This window comes from Oreochromis niloticus, linkage group LG14 (assembly GCF_001858045.2).
Source record: "Oreochromis niloticus isolate F11D_XX linkage group LG14, O_niloticus_UMD_NMBU, whole genome shotgun sequence".
Classification (NCBI taxonomy): Eukaryota; Metazoa; Chordata; class Actinopteri; order Cichliformes; family Cichlidae; genus Oreochromis; species Oreochromis niloticus.
In genome coordinates, this window is record NC_031979.2 from 36,288,119 (window position 1) to 36,307,843 (window position 19,725).

A 19,725-nucleotide genomic window follows, 5' to 3' on the forward strand; every position below is an offset into this window, starting at 1 on the left:
GTCAAAATAGAAGAAAAGGGAAAAATATTGAAGCTGTTTGAAAAACACAAAACCACAGCCTCCTGGATGATACACAGGGTCCATTATTGCTCAGAGATCAATAGTGCCATGCCTGGTTTTGGCCAAAGGACATCTGGTGTGTAACTATGAGAACCAAATGTGACAAAGTCCTGTTTGTAGAGGACAGTTTCCAAAACGACAAACACAAAGTGGAGATGCTGGTCATGTAAGACCTGAAAAAACCTTTTATCTGTAAACTTACAAAGGTTCATTGTTATCTTCTCTGCTGTTGTTGCCTCATGGCACAATCAAGAAAATGTGTTTAATATGGTTTTCATAAGGTTAGCAAGGATGTGTGTTTAATGACTGAATGTCTCCACAATGAGTGCTGACACATGCAGGTCATGGACTGACTTTGGCTGAGAATTAACACTGATTTTACAATATTCTGGCTCCAAGCAAGGTGTGTGTGCCTGCTGGTGCCATTATGTGATTTAATGAGTCATGGGTGACTTAGCATTTACCATGTAATGTGTCTGCTTTCTAACCACCACATGTTTAAATTCAATTTCAATTGAAAGGGCAAAGAAAAAGCTTGTTTATTTAAAGGTAATATTACCGTTCAGAGTGGCATACTGTCTGTTAACAAGTGCTCACACACACACACACACACACACACACACACACACACACACACACACACACACACACACACAGCAGAGTCTGACTGTGAGGTAATAGGTTAAGGTGAAGGTTATAAAGCGCGAAGCAGTGCCTGAAAAAATACTCTGGGTACCTCTGGTGTGGTTTTTCAGCGTGTTCTCTTTTATTGCCCTCATGTGATTGTCATGGAAAGCTGCACCACACTGCAGGCAAGATGGAGGTAGCTCCAGAGTGAAGGAATTGATTTTGGTTGAAATTGATTGTTGCAGCATGTTGGGAAAAGATGGGAAAAAAAGAGCTCAGATAATCTGCCTCAAGTGGAGCCCACAAATTCAGTTTCATATCTGCAATCACTAGCCAAGGCAAAGCAGCCATTTATGACAATGATAGGTGTTCTCATTTTGAATTGGAGAACGACAATGCTGAGTCATCTCTTGGCCCTTCCAGGCTTGATTGATTGATTGGTTTGCTTTATTGTTATTGTAAAGCAGGGAAGCAAAACAATGGAATTACCTATTTAATTTGGCTATTACTGCTTACCCAGTAGAGGCTGGAAATTGCAGGAAAACCACCAATAATAAGAGAATTGATGGACCTGTTGTTACATCCCCTCAGCTCTGACCACCTCCACTGACCAATGGCAGCAGCCTTTTCTTTTTTTTAAATGAATGCATTATTTTGGCCTTCATGCTTTAACAGATGGTAGGCAAGAGATCAAAAGGTTCAAGACTCAAGCAGAGAAAGGGGGGGAGTATGAGCTGTCAACCATCATGATGCATGCCAAAATAATAATGCAAGAACAGCTATATGCACGTGTCAAAGAAAAGCCAACAGGTAGACATATCAGGATAAATGATTTTAAAGGCCTGTGCGAGACACTCTGATGAGGACTGGTAAAACAGAAGAACAAGTGCAATGCATTTTCCAAGCACAGGCAAAAAAAAAAAAAAAAAAAAAAAGGTGCTCTAGGGAAATGGCATGTAATATTAGAGGAAGAGGACGAGCCGAAATATCTTATCAAACTAATGTTAACAGCAGCAAAGTTCATCTTTTTTTAAATGCAGTACAGATGTGCTGTCTGCTCGTGCTCCAGCACCATGCATGTCATTTCCTATTCTGCAAACAAGGATACAATTTCCCAAAGAAAATTAGCCACTGACAATTAACAATTAACTACATCTAAAAATGAAAATAAATCAGTAAAGTAAAAACAAACAAATAAACAAACAACTGCAAATAAACTGAATCATCAAATACAAAACCACCAGGCTACCCGGATCTCCTCACAACCAATCTGAGTCTTTAAAGCTTTATATAAATTAGGTAAAAGGAAGAGTACTGTAAGAGAACAGTACTGTAAGAAAGTAGCACTGTTTAAGATTTAAGGTAAAGTGGATTTCTGTTTACTAGTCATTAAAGCTGTTCTCTTACTATGTTTGGTGATAAGAGATTAAAACACAAAGTATCAAATTGTGCGCAAATAACTATGACTGTGCTGCGGTGTGTACAGGGTATATGGATCGTTTTCAGCTATTTGTAAATGGGTATATTTATGCATACATATAGCCATGTACAGGGATGTACAGTATATATGTAGGTTTTTTTTGTTGTTGTTGTTTTTAGTCTCTGTGGTTCCAAGTTTTAGTTTTCAGTAGTTTATAGAGTTTAGTTTCCCTTTTTGAACCTTATGTTTTGTCTTTTTTGGATCATTCGCCATGAATCAATAAATGGCTTGCTTTCAGTTCAGCTTTAACACCACGCAGTCTGCAACATCCACAGACCCATGAATAATAAAATAAAAATAAACACCACTGACTCGTTCTACTCATGTAGGCTTCTGTTCTCATGTAGTTTGGAAACCCTAATACTAATGTGGAAGTTTAAGTTCTCATTAATTTATTTTTTTAATTAGTGAAAAATGCTGCCATCACTTTCCAAAAGTCACGTTGAGAAGCTGTGTCAATTGGCTCATTTCTACCAACCAACCCTGCCCCGCCCCCCCTAAAACAGCCTCTCAGTCATCTTAGACCATCAGCGCTTTTGTTGTTAGCTACAATTCATATTACCAGAACTTCTAATAACAGGTAATGAAAAATGCTTTAAAACTACAATGAAAAATAAAACTGAACGTTTTGAATGATACAAGAAATCATTTTTGGAACATTAGAGCTGAATGTGAGCACAAATTCAGAAAGTCTTCTTCTTTTCCTCTTTTTCCTCTCAAACCAACACCTTTCACAACCTGTCCAGGAGCAGCCCTTTAATCCTTCCTTACTTCCTACATTCACCTGAAAGAAACACTCTCATGGTCTGTGTGTGTGTGTGTGTGTGTGTGTGTGTGTGTGTGTGTGTGTGTGTGTGGTCAGGTAGGTTTGTATAATCCAGGTGGTCTCTCAGCTGGTGCTGTGTTCATCAGGATGTTGTAGCTCCATGCACCGCTCACCCTCACACTTACGGGTCACCACACACACACATCCAGACAGAAAAACACACCCACACAACTCTGGCAGAAAGAACACACACACACACACACACACACACACACACACACACACACACGAAAAGTCCTTCCTCAGCTGATTTTTCATGAATTCAAACTTCCCTCATTTAATCAGCATTTTTGCCTCAAAGCCTTTATTATAATGCGAGATGCTTCTGTATATAATTAGTGGAGCGGCTGAATTTAAATTTTTTAGTATGTTTAATGAAGAAACAACAGTAAAATATAACAACCAATAGGAACAAAACATTCTTCTCCCTCCTCAGAGCTGGAGGCATCCCTGTTTATTATTTTCATTTCTCACTGGTTACTAAATTACTCTGCATTATTTTGAAGATAAAGTAATTGCTGTATGAATAATACATCTATTTACTCTCCTTTTCTCCTTGTTTGTGATTTCCTTTGTGTACGTGCATGCACTAGAGGTTTTTAGGTTGTATGGTGGTCACACTGGACCTGGGCTGCTCACGTGGATGCGTCTCTGCCGCCGCTGTTTATGCAACAGTAGCTGCAATAGGTGGTTATCATTCTTGCATTCAATGTCATGCTTCAGTCGCAGTAGCGTAATCATGAACACTGCTGGAGTGCCCCTGAGCTAAAACATGTTATTGTAGAAGAAGCTATAGTGCTACAACAGCTCTCAGGAGAATGAAAATGAGGAAGGAGAAAAAAATAAAGCTAATAATGGGAATGGAAAATGGAAATGCGTGCATGCATGAAAGCCTGCATCTGCTCAGGTGCAGGAGCAGCACTGAACATATGAGGTTGTTGCAAGTCATTATGAACAGATATGCTAATGTGGATTTTAATATGAGTACAATGAGAGCAGATGTTTAATATTTTATATAGATTTTAAAAGTGTAATAACTAACTTTTAAAAACAAAAAAGGTGCAAACACCTTTGTCTATGTCTACGAGGGTACAAATAGCAACAGCCTGGCTCAGTCACCTGACTGCAGCGATCCCAGATGGTGCCTCAGTCATTACAATGAAATTTGGTCACCAGCTGCATCCACAGAAGGTTGACATTTTTGCCTAAAGACCATTTTTATTAGTATGTGGGCGAGCTGTTCAATGTCCCACTAGCAGGACAGAAATAGCAAACTGATATTGTTTTACTGATTTTATCCAACTTCAGAGCATTTAAATATTAGAAACCTTCTGTGCACGTGAAGCCAAAGCATTAAGCCACAGGACTAAAGGCAAAGCACTGCTGATAGCTGTTCATGGGAGACTCACTCAGTTGGCTTGAACAATGTTGCCATGTCAGAGAGCCGAAATACTGACACAACAATCTGGCAACATTGTTGCAAAGCTGCTAAGTTGTTGCTAGTTTGTTACTAATATGGAGCTGCACTGAAAGATGACAATATTAGGTTTCAGTGAACTCCACAGTAGAGTGACCTAGGTCTGCAACCGTTTGTAGAGCTGCCTCACCATACAAAGTTAGAAATGCAGTACAAACTTACACAAGCATCAAGGCCTTTATACACCAGACACATAAAAATTGTGTAATTATTTCATGCATTAAAAATATTTTTTGGACTCATCTGTTCTCGGTGTGGCAGTCAGCATTTTTTTTTCAAACCAACGTCGATTTTTCAGATGACTAAACAGATCTGACCAATCAGACCACTGCATTTGGCAACAAGTGCATTCGAAGCTCAAAATGCGCACTGGTACTGAATATACAATTAAAAGGAAACAGTCAAATAATATTATTTTACCTCAGGTACACAGCTGCACTGCTCTGTGACCATCGGCTCTCTGAAATGAATTTTCTGCCTCCTCAGATGAGTCCCAGTGAGAGCTGCCACACTGACATCCAGAAATATGTACGAAAGTGTTTGTGATACAACTTCAGCTCTAGGATCAAACCATGAAATTTTCCCTGCTGCCGCCTTCCCTTGAGAACCGGATGAACCCAGAATCTGTTTCTTCCTTTCCATGTTTAGACACACTGGGACCAGCTCATCATGGCTTTATGTCAAGTTTTGGGGGTGTTGTTTTTACAAAAAATTCAGAATTTCTGGTTGATTTCTCGCAGGGCATTCACTGTGTAATGGTCCTTAGAGTCAGCTCTAGTTTCCTCCAACTGGTAATCAAATCAAAAACTACCTCAGTTTTTGATTTGATTACCAGTTGCAGCCCCGCATGCAACTTTAAACTTAAGAAAGACAGAAGATAAATGTCTTCTGAGGTCATTTTAAATGTTAATCAGCAGTTTGAAGATTTTGTTGCTTGTCAGGACTGCTCATAAGACCAGCAGAGTGAGCACTCACGGGGTTCTGTGAATCACTGCCACAAATAAATCAGTTGGAAATCAAACGTCCATCCTTTTACCTCAGGCTATGCTGACTCAGCTGGGGTTAACTGTCACACTTCTGACTGGCCTGATTAGAGCTGAGTGATTCATATCAGCTGATTCATGCTCCCTAATGTGGTGCCAATGAAGGGAGACAAAGCATCAGCAGGCTGTGTTGTAGCAGTGAACAACAGAGACTGCATCTGTTTTTTGTCTCTGCTATTAATATGCAGAGTTCTCTCAGTGTCTCAGTGCAGTCCTCAGCCTGAATTAGTGAGACACTTCTCAGTGTCGTCTCAGCAACAACACCGGCAAGGATGTTGCATGACGCAACTCGTGTCTCCAGTGTTGCACAGCCCGAGCCAGCACACACAGCATGGTGATCTTGCGATATTATCCAGATGCAGTCCAAACACGTTTTTGAAAGAGTGAAAGATCCTCTACAGCAGAGCAGTAAAAGAAAAACATGTTGACTGTTTACGGCACAGCTGAGCTGATTGCACTGATTCTGATAAGCATGCGTGTTACGTTGGTACAGAAAGAGGTTCAAGTCTACCCAGTTGGTGGTATTTCATTTAAAAACATGCATGGGTGGCAATTCTCCGAGCTCTTCAGAAGAGCTTGAATAGATAAAAGAGATGCTGCTGTGTGCCGAGATACTAAAAACAAACAGCATTCAGAAAGGAGAGCAGCCTCCACTTTAAAATGCTCTCATGCTTTCCTGCAGGAAACCTTTTAAAAAAAAAAATCATATGTATTTGAAAAGTGTGTTACCAAGGCTCTTAAACCTGTGATTGAAACATAATTAGGGCACTGCAGCCCACACCGGACTTCATCAAAGACCAGAGAGCAGTGACTCAGTAACAACCCTGAGAAGAGCTTCTTTGAAAAGTGTCTCTGCAAACTTAAAAAAAGAAAAAGTGTTTCCTTACTGCCTCCTGCAGCGAGCACAGGCAGAGACGGTGCAGAACGAGAGCCGCCTGGAAGGACGTGTGGAGTTCATACAGAGGCTGTGGACAGTGAAGAAGCTCCGCCTGGCACTTTTTGATCCAAGCGTTGTGAGGACATTCACAGTAACTCTGTGTTCCAGTTTCGTGCTGAACCGGTTTCAGTCTGAATATTTACAAAATGAACAAATGTTTCACACAACAAAAATTGAACAAAATTGAAAACTGGAACAGAGCTTAATTTAATACTGTGAGGAGCTGATGAGGAGCAGAGTCATGAGTACTCTGCACATACAACTGCATTTATTACTTTGATGTGGGTGGTGAAGATGACTGGCCCCCAGCCACATTTGACTTTAACATTTGCAAATTAATTTTTTGACAGCGTCTCATTGACAGGAGACTGCTGTACCTCTACTGTTAGTCATTCAGGAACACCGTGGTGAAAAGAGCTGTGCAATAATCATCTGCAGCAACTTATATTTGGCAGGATGGAGAGCAGCACAGAACAGACAGACACTGCATGAAAAGGACGGTGTGAGGTGGAGGTGGTTTGTAAAGCGGCGTGCAGATGTGCAACTGTAGGCGGCTTTAAAAGCATGCCATACATTAGACTGGCCATAAAAGGATGTCTGTGCTTTGAGGGATCGGCTGATGTGAGTTGGCATCAAGATCAGCTGCTCTGCTGGGATGGTGACTGAATGTGACTAACACTGTGCTCCATCTTTGAGAAACGAGTATACAGAAAGCAACATTCAGATAATGTGGACCTGAAAATGAGGCATTTAAAAAAGTAAAATATCTGGGAGTGCCTGAAACCTGCATTCTTCGTATAGGCCAGCAGGGGCTAACTACTAACTCGTCTGGCTGCAAAAAGAAGTTTGGTTGCATAGAAGTCGAGAATGGTCGCTGATTCCTCTCATCCAGTGATGTCAAACACATTTTACATCATTGACATGTTGAGCCCACTTTAATGTAAAGTGGGTCAGACCAGTGAAACTCCCCTTTTGGTCACAAGTTTAATATAAGAAAAAGAAGTGCAGTTGCAACAGTGTTGTTTTTCTACACGATAGAAATGTAGTGAATTAGCATTTCTGTATGGTGAATAGTAAAGTAATCTGTCAGCATGACTCTTTGGGCCTAAAAACCTCTGATTGTCCAGACTGTCCTCTAATTAACAAACTGTTCTTATTAATTAACAGAAGCATCCTGCTCTGTTTTTGTTTTATTGTGGGCCCACTGTAAGAAAAAGACATTTATACAATGGAAAGTCAACAAGAACCTTTGTCAAGTAATGGTTTATATATTAGTTCATTACTTTGGTGTATAAACAGCTGTGAGATTAGTTTTATCAACAGGAAATTCTGTAAAACCTATGAAAATATAATTAACTCCAAAATGTATTACATCCTTCACAAACCCCACTGCTTTATTTTATTGAGCTACACAAATATTGACACAAAACTGACACAAACACTAATAAACAGATAGCCCACCTCTCTTTAACAGCTTCCAAATTAAAACAATAAAAATCTAATAAACTCCATTCAAAAACAAACAGTCCCTGCCAGACAGATGGTCGCCGCTTTGATGTATGAGTCGAATTCAATTTCCCAATTACACACACACACACACACACACACACACACACACACACACACACAGGGATGTCAGCCACTGTCTTTGCCATCAGGCAGCAGGATTAAAGAGTGAATTTAAAAGCTTAATAAGTGATCCATGCTAATTATTCGGACTCAGATTATCTAGTGCTCTGTGTGTGTGTGTGTGTGTGTGTGTGTGTGTGTGTGTGTGTGTGTGTGTGTGTACCTAAAGTCCAGTGAACGTCTTTGTTGCTGATGTTTTCCATGTTTATTTCTCTGTGCTATTCATGGGTTGTAATAATTGTATTGGCGGACCACAAAACTGTTTAGCCAGCATCTTCTTTAAAGAAAATCTTTAAATGTTTAAGGTTAGGCTATGGTTAATGGTGACGATGTGGCTGTGTCTTTAGAAATGGCATTCAAGTCATCTAAATGTCATATGAAATAATGGGAAAATGTCTGTCTGTGTTCCTGTTGTTCTCTAACAAGCAGCCAGCTGCTTGTCCCGGTCTTTCACAACAGTCTCTCAGCAGCTAATGAGACACTCCCAGCAACACCTGCAGGCTCTCGCAGCATGAGATCGATATCACAACACACCCATGCTTGCAGTCACATATATGCACATGTACCTGAACACCGACACCCACGCTACGTAGGAACTAATTATAAATATTTCAGAGCTCCTCACACTTAATTTTGGCTTTTTTTTTTTTTTACTTAGATGAGGCAACAGCTTTCTCCTCCTCTCATTTGTTTTGAATGGATACAATGAACTCATTCTGCATCATCTAAATATAAAACAGAAAAATGTGATGCACTGCAATGACTTTTCAGGTGTTGGTGAATTTCACATAATTAAACATTACAAAATCCTTTATGGTGAGAAGCAATTAAAAGAGCACAGGGTTTAGCATAAATGCTATATTTGGCAGGTAATAATACAAAAGTTTAACAGTGGGGTGATAAAAAATAAAGCATGTTCCACAGTTGACGAGCCCGTAATCACAAAGGCGACTGCAGCTGCCAGATTAGCAGAAACAAACATGACATTTGAGGCACAGAAGAATTACCGGCGCTGCATAAAGCACTTCAATACTCTCTGCTACGCAGGTGAGAACAAGACTTGATTTTCGAGAGCATCCTCGAGCTGAAGACGATGTGTCTGACTAATGAAATTATTTACTTTTCAAAGCTGGACTGAAATTTAAAAAAGCTGTAATCAGACTCGAAATGACATCACTCGTATCTGTTTTAGAGAAAATATGCAGAATTTTTTCTCCACAGCGAAGGTGTTACAGATGGTCTGCTGCTGATAAAGCACAGTTGTGCAAGCCAACCAACTTGGCTGCAGTCAGTGAGTAGAGAATCAGAATAAATGGGGTGATAAAATGACCAGATAGGCTTTTACCGCAGAGTGAATGAAGCGATGGACGTGTGGATGGACGGTCACTGCAGAATAAGCAAAGAAGAAGAAGAAAAAGAATCTGTAACCATCAGACCATACGGGTCTGATTCAGCAGGTAGTGTTATCTCACAACACCACACCTCTGGTTCTGAAATAACCTACCATCTCTGTGCCTCTCCTCCTTTTGACAGATGCAGTTAAATCCTTAAGTTTTAATGACCTCATTTTCATTGTATTCCCCTTCACTAAATAAACCTCCCATATCTCAGAGACAGCAAAATTAAGCCATGAATCCTCCTCGTGCTCCACAGCAGCCTGCTGGCTCTGATGCAGAGTAAATATAGTTGACAGTACAGTTTCTTTTTAGCCGAGCCCCGAGAACATGATCCAAATCTGCACTTAGAGCTGAATAAGACCCGGCAAGTAAGTGACGAATGGATGAAGACAGAGTGACAGCTAGGTTGGGAAGAATCAGTTAACCTGGATTGGAAGACCCCGATGGTAAGTAGACAGACAAGTCAATAAAGAAAAGGTTTGTGATGGTCTTTGAATTTCATTAAGAACATGTTCAATCAGAGGGAGAATTAACCGTTTCAGCAATCAGTCCAGAGCAGCTACAGGCTACAAATGGTTTTATCAAACATTTGAAAAACTCCGTTACTGCTGTGAAATAAATACATAAACAGCACAAATATTCAACTTAATCTGTTGTTTGTAAAGGACAGCAAAGACGTTTAAACGTCTCTGCCGACCAAATTACAGCAACTACAAAATCATTACTGAGTCTGTTTTAATCACTGCGTGTGGTCTACTCAAGCACTTTAAAATGTAAAAAGCTTTATTTAAATATTAATTCAACTCGAAATCTCATCACATCTATAAAAACTAAGCCTTTAAATATCACACCTGTATGGGCTGTATTTTCACTTGTTCCATTGGCAGATTTTTTTCACTTATTTCAAGCTAAAATATCTTGTATTAAGTAAAAAAATCTGCCAATGGAACAAGTGAAAATTGTCTAGTTTTAAGATTTACTGTCTTGAAACAAGTTCCTTTAGCTTACTGAAATGTTGCCCTTTAGCTGATTCTGTCTTATTTTAGTGTAAGTGTGATGAGATAATTTTGACTAGAAATGAGACAAATACTCTTGGTAAGATTTTGAGTTTTTGCAGTGTAATAGGCAAAAATCACACATACACACACACACACACACACACACACACACACACACACACACATGTGCGCGCGCGCACGCACACACAGACCAGATTGCACTGACCAATGAGACCCTTTAGAACAGCACAATGATTCGCTCAAGCTAAGCACAGTCTCACTGGGAGAATCTAACTCACACAGACACAAACAGCCGTTATTAATTTAATGAGACGCTATAACACGAGCCAGAGGTTTCCTCCATTCTAAGAAAGACGGAACAAGTGATGAACCATTAGTAAATCAGGCTAATGACGGGATTAACACCAACGGATTTAACATCAATAAGCTCTTGGCTATACGAGGCGTCTCTTTCTTGGCTTTTAGACCAAAACTTCAGGATTGCAAGTAAATGCAGAAAAGCTTTAAAGTGCTGCTAGGAACAAGTGACAGAACAGCCAGTAACACTGCAAAGGAGATGAGGAGAGTCTCTTTTGATCTCCTGCTTAGAAAACTCCTTTAGCACAATGCCAACAAGGACTTTGGGTGTCTGAATTGAACAAGCGGTGCTCCTTCAAGGCCACTGATGAGGTGGCTGAGTGAAATGTAATTGCTAAATACAACAAGGTCATTACCAAAATGACGCACATTTTTCTTTGAAACAGATTAAAAAAAAACTAGAGTGACTGCACATCAATATGGCATTGAATAAACCAACACTTTGCTTCGATTTTCTTCCTTTTTTATTTGTCACAAAAGAAAAATATTCAGCAGCAGTCTACGCAGAAATGCCCAGAGCTCTCTCTCCCCAGCCACGGATATTCAACTCTTCCTTGGGGAAGAGTTACTGAAAGCCATAATCTCTCCAGTGTCCTGGGTTTGCTCTGCCGTCTCCTCCTGATTAGACATGCCTGAAACATCTCACCCGGGAGGAAAGCTGGAGGCACTGCAGAAAGATGCCCAGACGGACTCACGTCACTGCAGGGTAGCAGCAGCTCTGCTTCTCCCGAATGACTGAGCGATTCACCCTCTAAGGCTGAGCCCAAACGCCCTTTAGAGGAAACTCATCCTGCCGCTCATATCTGTTATCACACTAGTTTGTGGCCAAAGGTGAAGGTAGAAATCCAAATCCATATTTTCCAACAGGCTCAGCACTCTCATCACTAAAATAGACTGGTACAAAGTCTGTATCACTTCAGATTCTGCACAACTCTGCTTGTCAATTTTAAACAAGCACCCGAAGTACTGCACTCACAAGCTCACTCAACACTTCACTATAAAGCCAGTTTTGGCAGCCGCTGATTGGACAGCTACTGTAAGGTCTTCACCTGTGATCCACATCGTGCCGATGGGCCTCTCTGACAGGTGGTGGGTGGACGGCAGGGTGGGCCCATGTCGTTTTTCATTTTATGGATCAATCCTCTGTCCAAGGTTTGGCTCCAAAACAGGACCACACAGACCTGAGTCCCAGTCCTGTGTGAAGTAACTGGAGGAGAGCATTCCCAGTTTTCCTGCTCATAGCTTTAAATGGGTCACTTTCCCCTGGGAGACAATACTCCCACCAAAATAAGGTTGCAGTTTTGGTTTATACATGTAGATAGACTTTGTGATGATTTGCTACCATAAGATAACTAACATTATTTTTTTTCCAAACATAAGAAACATTTACTGTAAAATAAAAATATATGCTTTCAGAGGTATAGTGCTTTATACCTCTGATTTAGTCTTTAGCCAGAGATTGTGCAACAAACTCACGTATGCAGAATCGCTGAGGTCATGCAAATCAGAAGCATTCTAGTGCCACATATAAAAACAAAGCTTTGCTCACACGCACACACACGCTTGTTTGAACCCTCCCGTTATAAATTATGGATGTCTCAGTAGAAACCTGCACGGTCTGGCAGTTTCGAGTTAAGAGGGACCCTGATGAGCACAGAAGCAGAAACGACATCGGCAGGGTGAGCAGACAGGCTTTGAATATGGGTTTTACAGATTTCAAACAATTTCAAGTTCCTGGATAAAATGCCCCTTACTTTTTTTCATTACAATTTTTTTTGTTTATGACAAAATGTATTACACACTTGACCACATTTCTCAGAATTTGCTCAGACAAAAGCTGAGACTGGAGACTTGAGGATGCTCTGAATGCTCAGTATCTGAGAGTGAGAGACATCCTCTGTATGGTCATCTCAGGTACACGGCACCATGACACAGTCAGTCAAATGCTGATCAGGTAGTTTACTTGTTCTCCTTTACATCTCAGCTTCTGCTTCAGCCTTCCGGTGCCTGCACCCTTAAAACCCTTTAATCCCTTTGTTTAAATAAAGGGTAGCTCCATTACTAGAGCTACTCCCAAAGAGAAGTGGGTTTCACTGTTGGCCCACTGCAGTAGTTATTGAGCATATTAATGAGAACATTGTCTGTGTGTCACAGAAACACAGTTAATCTGAAAAGAAGTTAATTAAGGAGAAAAATTTGTGCCGTCCTGATATGAATTCCTGTCTTATGTAAAAACACAAGCCTCGGCATTCACTGCACGTGTGATGCTGTTTCATCACGTTTGACCTAATTTACAAACTGTCACTGCTTTAAATGCCAGAGCTATTTCAGAGGAAGGGTTGGCATTATTTTAATCATATTTTAGTTGTTATAAGTCACTACCCCGAAGAGGCTTGAATCACGTCATTAAAATCACAAGGCAGCACAGGTCTGTCAACAGGTTTCACTGCAGATCTAACTGAACATGAGCCTGACAGACGGATGATACCAGAGCAATGTGGATGCATGACAGTGATGTGGAAATTCTTGTTAACATCGTGAAGAATTTTGGTTTATTTTTTCTGTTTCTTGGGGTTTTTCCTAAAAACACATTCTCATCCCAGGTCTTCAAATCCTGCTGTTCTATTAGATGGAACAAGCATCTCAGAGATACCCAGTGGATGTACTCTGGTGTCAGACCCTGAGACAGATCTGGACTGGGACAAAAAGAATAAATCAAACTAAATTTAAAAATTAAAAATCTGGCATTTTTGAGTCTGAGAGTCGACCCTGATCGGTCAAAACTCCACAGATGGTCCAGTTAAATTTGAGGGTTTTTTTCTTTTTTCCCCCCAATTTCTCAAAGTAAGTTGCACGAGTGCACAGGAAAGGTAGGGGAGGGGCTGGTTGCGTTAAGAAATGTGATTGAACAATCCAGTGTCACTAACAAAAATTAGTGAATGGGCTGCTGTCTGTGTTTGTAGCACCAGTGCACAGTGCCCTTTCAAGCCTGCCCATAGTCTGCCCATAGTCTGGATGATTATATAAACAAAGAAAAAGGAAATCATACTGACCAATCAGCCCACTGAGAAAATGCCCGATTACAAGTCCAGCCTGCATAAAGAAAAGTACAGAGACAGATGTTTTATTCAATTCAATTTTATTTATATAGCACCAAATCAAACAACAGCTGCCTCAAGGTGCTTTATATTGCATAGTAAAGACCCTATAATACTACAAAGAAAACAGAGAAAACCCCATCAATCATATTCCCCTCATGAGCAAGTGCTTTGGTGACAGTGGGAAGGAAAAACACCCCTTTAACAGGAAGAAACCTCCGGCAGAGCCAGGCTCAGCGAGGGCGGCCATCTGTAACAACCGGTTAGGGGTAAGTGGATCAAGCTATGAAAGGCATATTTATAAAATGTCTTCATCATGAGAACTGACACCGTTACATACGTAGGTTCCAGGAAAACCAAGGACATGAGGTCATCAGCTAGTAATTAATAACATGCTAAAGAAGTGTGTTATCCAGTCTCCACTATTTCACGGATAGTCCTGATACATCAGCTCCCTGCTCTCATGTTGGTCATGATGTGTACTGCAGGTGCTATTAATTATGATTCATTTCTAATTAGTTAATAAGAAAATCAGAAATTTGCTTTTGCAAAGCCATTTTCTAGTACATTTGTAGGCCGTGTGTCTCGACTGAGACAGCCCATAATCCTCTATGACATCAACGTGAGGATTTAATAGAATGTCGAAAAATAATAAGCAAAATTCAGTTAAATGCAGGTCACATCAACAGTTGAACCCTTAGGTCTTACGGCTTTGCACATGTTGAAAAATGAGTGTGTTTCAGTGGGATACCAGGAGCTCCTAGACCAGCATCTATTTATCTCACTGTTGCCATAACCTGGAATAGAAGTGGCACTAAAGTGTGTTTGTGAGCTTTGAGAAAACAGCAAGAAACAACTACGAGCAGGCTGGTCCTAACCACGCTGGATGATGTGCTGAAAATTCACAACAGTTTCATTAAATTCTGCAACCAAAGGTTTTAACTGGCAACTAGACCCACTGTGGCACTGTGTGACTAAATATGTAGGTACTTGCCTTCAGGAAGGGCATCTGGCGTATAACATCTACCAAACCCAACATGTGGAGCTTGTACTTAAAGAAAAACTACTGCAGGAAAGAAAATCAATTATTAATTTAAACAGATAAAAGAAAAAGTAATGATATTAGGAAGGTTTAAAATATTAAATAGTTCTCACTCGAGGATTTTTCTTAACCGAGTAGCTCAAATCGTGCAGTTCTACAGGACAGCTTCCAACTGAGAATTCAGACTGACAGTACTAAAAAAAGAATAGAGCATTGTGCCCACCATCCTGCTTCCTGGGTGAATAAAAAAAGTAAATAAAGTTAAAAATAACGGCTTCAATGAGCTCTGCTTCAGTCCCTGCTCCCCCGGCTGTCAATCACAGAGGTAAAGCTGAAACTGCGGTGAGAGGAGCTGAAGCACTCTGGCGAGTTCCTCCATCACATTTCATCTCACCTCATCCACATCTTGTAAAAGTTCTTCTCTCACTTTTCCTAACTTTTGCTTCACTTGATATTCTTTGTACAACGAGCACACAAATCTCACTTCATACACTTACAGTTTTTGCAGAAGGCACAGCTGGGATTTAGAAGAACTGAAATCTCTGAAACAAAAGGACAAGGAGTCATTTTACTCCTTCACTCTCTGCATGCCACTTTATTAAACTGACTTTTTGTCCTTTTCTTTTAACCCTAGAACACTATCGCTGGGTGATTTACACCCGAGCAAAAACATTTACATGATTTCTCTCTCCTGCAGCTGTTTGCGTGTCGAGGAGCCTGTGCCTTCACCAGGGAAGTCTCAAATGTCCCAGGAATGGGTGGACCAAAGACCAGCTTTCCAGAGTCATTATTTTGTTTTAGGAGGTTTTTTGTTCATTTTGTTAGACATGGCACAGTTGAAAGTAAAAGAAGACCACTCTAATTTGCCATGTGTTGTCATATTTTGATATATTTGATTACTTTTTATTGGTTATATCGGGTAAAAATCACCCGGCATTAGTGATTGTGTTACTATTTATAGCGATAGTGGTCTAGGGTTAAAGCTTACAGTTATATCAAATCCCAGCTCGATTTTTGGCAAAGTGTCTGCAAAATCTGTGTGCAAGTTTGTGTGTGCTGCTTTCACTTACTTCTGATGAATCTGGAGCTTCAGCTCTGTCCCAAAATAAGTGAATGCAGCTTTAAACCCTCCAAGGTCAAAAGAGACATCACTTAATTATAACTGATTATATCAACAAGACAAATACCTTTCAAATGATAGAAGAGCTTTTTTGTAACATCATGCTGAATATTTATTGTATCAATTCAGATCAGTTAAAACTGAAATCTGTTGGCTTGCAACTTTAAAGAACAACTTTCTCAATCACAAATATAAATTTTTCTTGTTAGCCTGCAGCCAAGTTTATTTTAGGCATACACTGCTGTCTTACTGAGTCATGTTTAATAAAGGTTAACTGGCCAACAGTGTTAATTTCTGACTAAAACAAGATTATAACAGAATAAAAACTAATGCATGAAGTCCAAAACTGTGATGAAATGTATCAACACTTTTGTCAACAAATAAAAAATGAGATGCACATATTCTGAAGAGAATACTATACTACTGCTAGTTATGGTCTCAACTACAACTATAACCAAGAATATGGATTTCTAAATCATGACTAAAGCTAAATCAAAATTTGCTGTCACACTGAACACTGCTGGCCAAGATATGACTTCGTCAAAACTACATGGCTTTACATACATGCTGGCAGCAGGACAGTGGTTACTTTGCAGTCCTAAATCATGTAGAACTCGATCTCCCAATGTGTCATTTAATCCTATCCTGTTATGCACATGTACCTGCGGGCAGTGCGCCAGCCACAGCTGCATTTGTTATCAGCAGAAAATGGAAAATAGTCTGATTTCCAAAAAACTACAGCTCTTTGCTCCGAGTCCCTTTTGGGCCTTTGTGTTTCGAATTTTGCTTGACTTTTTTCACCTGCCAGCGCCTTTTGTTTTTATGTGCTTCTTACTTTCACTTTCACTCGCCTTCGTCTAACTTCTGCAGCACCAAAGGACATCTTGTGCATAAATGTGGCCAGCTTTAATCCTGGAGCATTAATTAACACCTCATGAATGATAACTGTCTGTAAAATGATAATTACTGACAGTCATAAAGCCACAGAGGGACCAGAAAATTGAGCCGAATAGTTTTTTTGCGCACTATTAAAGTGAAAAAAATTTAATTTTCTTTGGCATATTTCTGTCTACTTGATGGAGGTAGCTGTTGCCACAGGCTCTTAAGTAAAGTTTCCCAGGTTCCCTCTGACAGCCTTGGAGTTTCTTTCTTATCTCAATTTTTCTTTTACACACAATGTTGATTTTTTTCATAATGTTCAAAAGACCACGATAAAGTCTGGAAATGTCTTTGTGTTAAATGGAAGATGTCAGAGTGACTCATAGTGTCAAATACATACACACACACACACACACACACACACACACACACACACAATATAACCTCCTTTTGAGGTTCTTATTTTTTGGACTCAGTTCTGAGATATCATGAAGTCATGTTTTCCTGTTTCTTGCTCCTGGATTCTTCAGGAGCAAGAAAATAAAAATAAAATCTGTGGACTGTCATGAGTTTTCTGAAAAGGAAATGTGTACATTCTGTGTTTGGACCTTGAGTTTTAAAGCTTGAGAGTGAGAACATTTTTTTACTTTCTGACTCTTATTCAAAGAGCATTCAGGCAGGAACTGGGTCTAGGCTGAGGTAAAGGTTGGGGTGAGGCCATGACCTTTTACAGAGGCACTCGTTTGTTGGGTATTTTTAATATTTAAACAGCTGGGTTATTATCTAATCAAAATACATTTTTTTAAATGTACCAGTGTGGGAGTTTTCATGTATCTGTGGAAGCAAGCTTCCAAGATGAAATGTGCATGCTGAGAGAGGGAGATAGAGAGAGAGTGCCATTCAGTGTCAGGCTGCGGCTCTCTAAAACAAAGCCTTTAGAGCTGTGTGTGATGGGCTGAAAGGAAGCGAGGGATGACGGGATGACCAAGTGACAGAGAAAACAAGTGAGAGACTGAGAGGGCCGGAGGGGGCAGACAGGGATGTGAAAGAGAGAGCTGCTGCGTAACGAGAGGGGGACACAGAGTCAACGAACACAGAAATAGGCACACACACACACACACACACACACACACAGGAAAATGTCTCAGAGAGGCAGCGCTGTCACACATACACACAAGAACTGCTGGTCTGTGTGGCATTTGTGAACAACTGCGCTAGTGACTCAGAAAAAAACAAAAGAAAAACAATGACGAGTCTTTTTTCCCTAACAAACTTTTTTTTTGCAGGTTTTTCTCCATTTTTCTTTGTTTCTGTCAGTACACAGTCAAAAAGTAGCCTCCTCAGAGTGAAGTGCTGGCACGTCTGAGAGTACTGAAGCAGAAGACATACTGCTTCAGGCACTTTAACCTAAATCACATCAATATTTATTTGATGTGTGCACCTTTTTCCTTTAAACAGCACCAAGTCTTTTGGAGTTTTTCACTCATCAGGGAGGACTTTTCCGAGATCTTGTCATATTCAGAGCAGTTTCGGATCCTGTTAATTCAACTGTGCAGAATTTGTTTGCAGTTCAGCTCGGGGTGCAGCATGAAGCACTCGCAGGATAGTCTTCAGTGTGTGAATAGAGCTAAAATAATTCTAGCTGCTTCTCAACAAGACAAACCCTCACATTTACTAAGATGCTGTGCAAGTGCAAGCTGGATTTTGGCGTAAAAACAACTACAGTCAGTGTTTAGAAAAGGAGCACAGTAACAAGACTGGGAAGAGGTGGGAACTTGGGATTTTTGCACCTTACCCTATTGCATGTCTATTTCTGGGAGCTTCTTTCTCAGGGTATAAAATGTAGAGTGGAGAATATTTCAGTCAAGCACACAAACTGATTTACTGACATTGCAACATGCAATTCACTGATAATAAGGCCGATATTTAACACACAAACAAAATGTGAATAAATTATATTTTTGGCTTGATATGGAGTCCATTCATTCGGGACCATCTCACAGTTGTTTTGTGGATTAATTAAGTCTCACTGCCTCCCGGCTCCTCATGTAATTGCCGACTGATTCCACAAAGTTGAGATCAGGGATCTTTGAGGATCATACCATCTGTTTCTCAAGTCATTCTTGTCACTCTGATTATGTGCTTGGGTTTTAAAATATTAAAATATGAAGTGCCCCGAGCTTTCCCACAGTACTTGAACCAGCTTTCTTATGAAGGACACAATCTCAGCTCACCGCTTTTCCATTAGGGCACTAGAGCTAATTTCAGACTAAATGACCTCTATGACTGAATTTAATCACCCCGTCTTTTATCGGAGATCGTGCCCTTCAGTATGCCCGACTCCCTTAATCTCACAATCACATAAACTAATCAACAAGAAAGAATTTAATAAGCTTAAAAGGAGCTTTTTACCAAACCATCTTGAAATAAGAAAAAGCCTGCTCGTACTCTCAGGGGATTAAATACTGCCGTTGTCAGTTTGTCAGAAGCTGCTGTTCCCTCTGAGCGTAAGGCGTCCTTTGGTGTCGGTGCTGTGATGCAGGGATATTGGATGCCAAGTGAAATCGCTCCTGCTTGAAAGAGCGATGCTGACAATGTGCCTGAAGAAGCAACATTTTCACTCAGTGGTTTTGATAAAAGAGATGGAGAGCTGTTACTGCTGGCTTGTCAAGCAGCCGCTTCACCTTTTCTGTCCATCTTTTGCATCTCTGTATCAACGAAAAACAAATGACTT

At 40.3% G+C, this 19,725-nt stretch overlaps 1 protein-coding gene across 5 annotated transcripts in view; it reads right to left on the reverse strand.

Annotated features, from left to right (window-relative positions):
- slc8a2b (solute carrier family 8 member 2b) overlaps positions 1 to 19,725 on the reverse strand; it is a 199,481-nt gene that overhangs the window by 150,225 nt on the left and 29,531 nt on the right. For 2 of the 5 annotated variants that reach the window (XM_025898255.1, XM_019345288.2), the window contains exon 3: positions 13,906 to 13,945. The exons of the other annotated variants lie outside the window; for them this stretch is intronic. The gene's annotated coding sequence lies outside the window, so the exon portion shown is untranslated. The remainder of the gene's footprint in view (positions 1 to 13,905; positions 13,946 to 19,725) is intronic. 5 annotated transcript variants of the gene reach the window in all.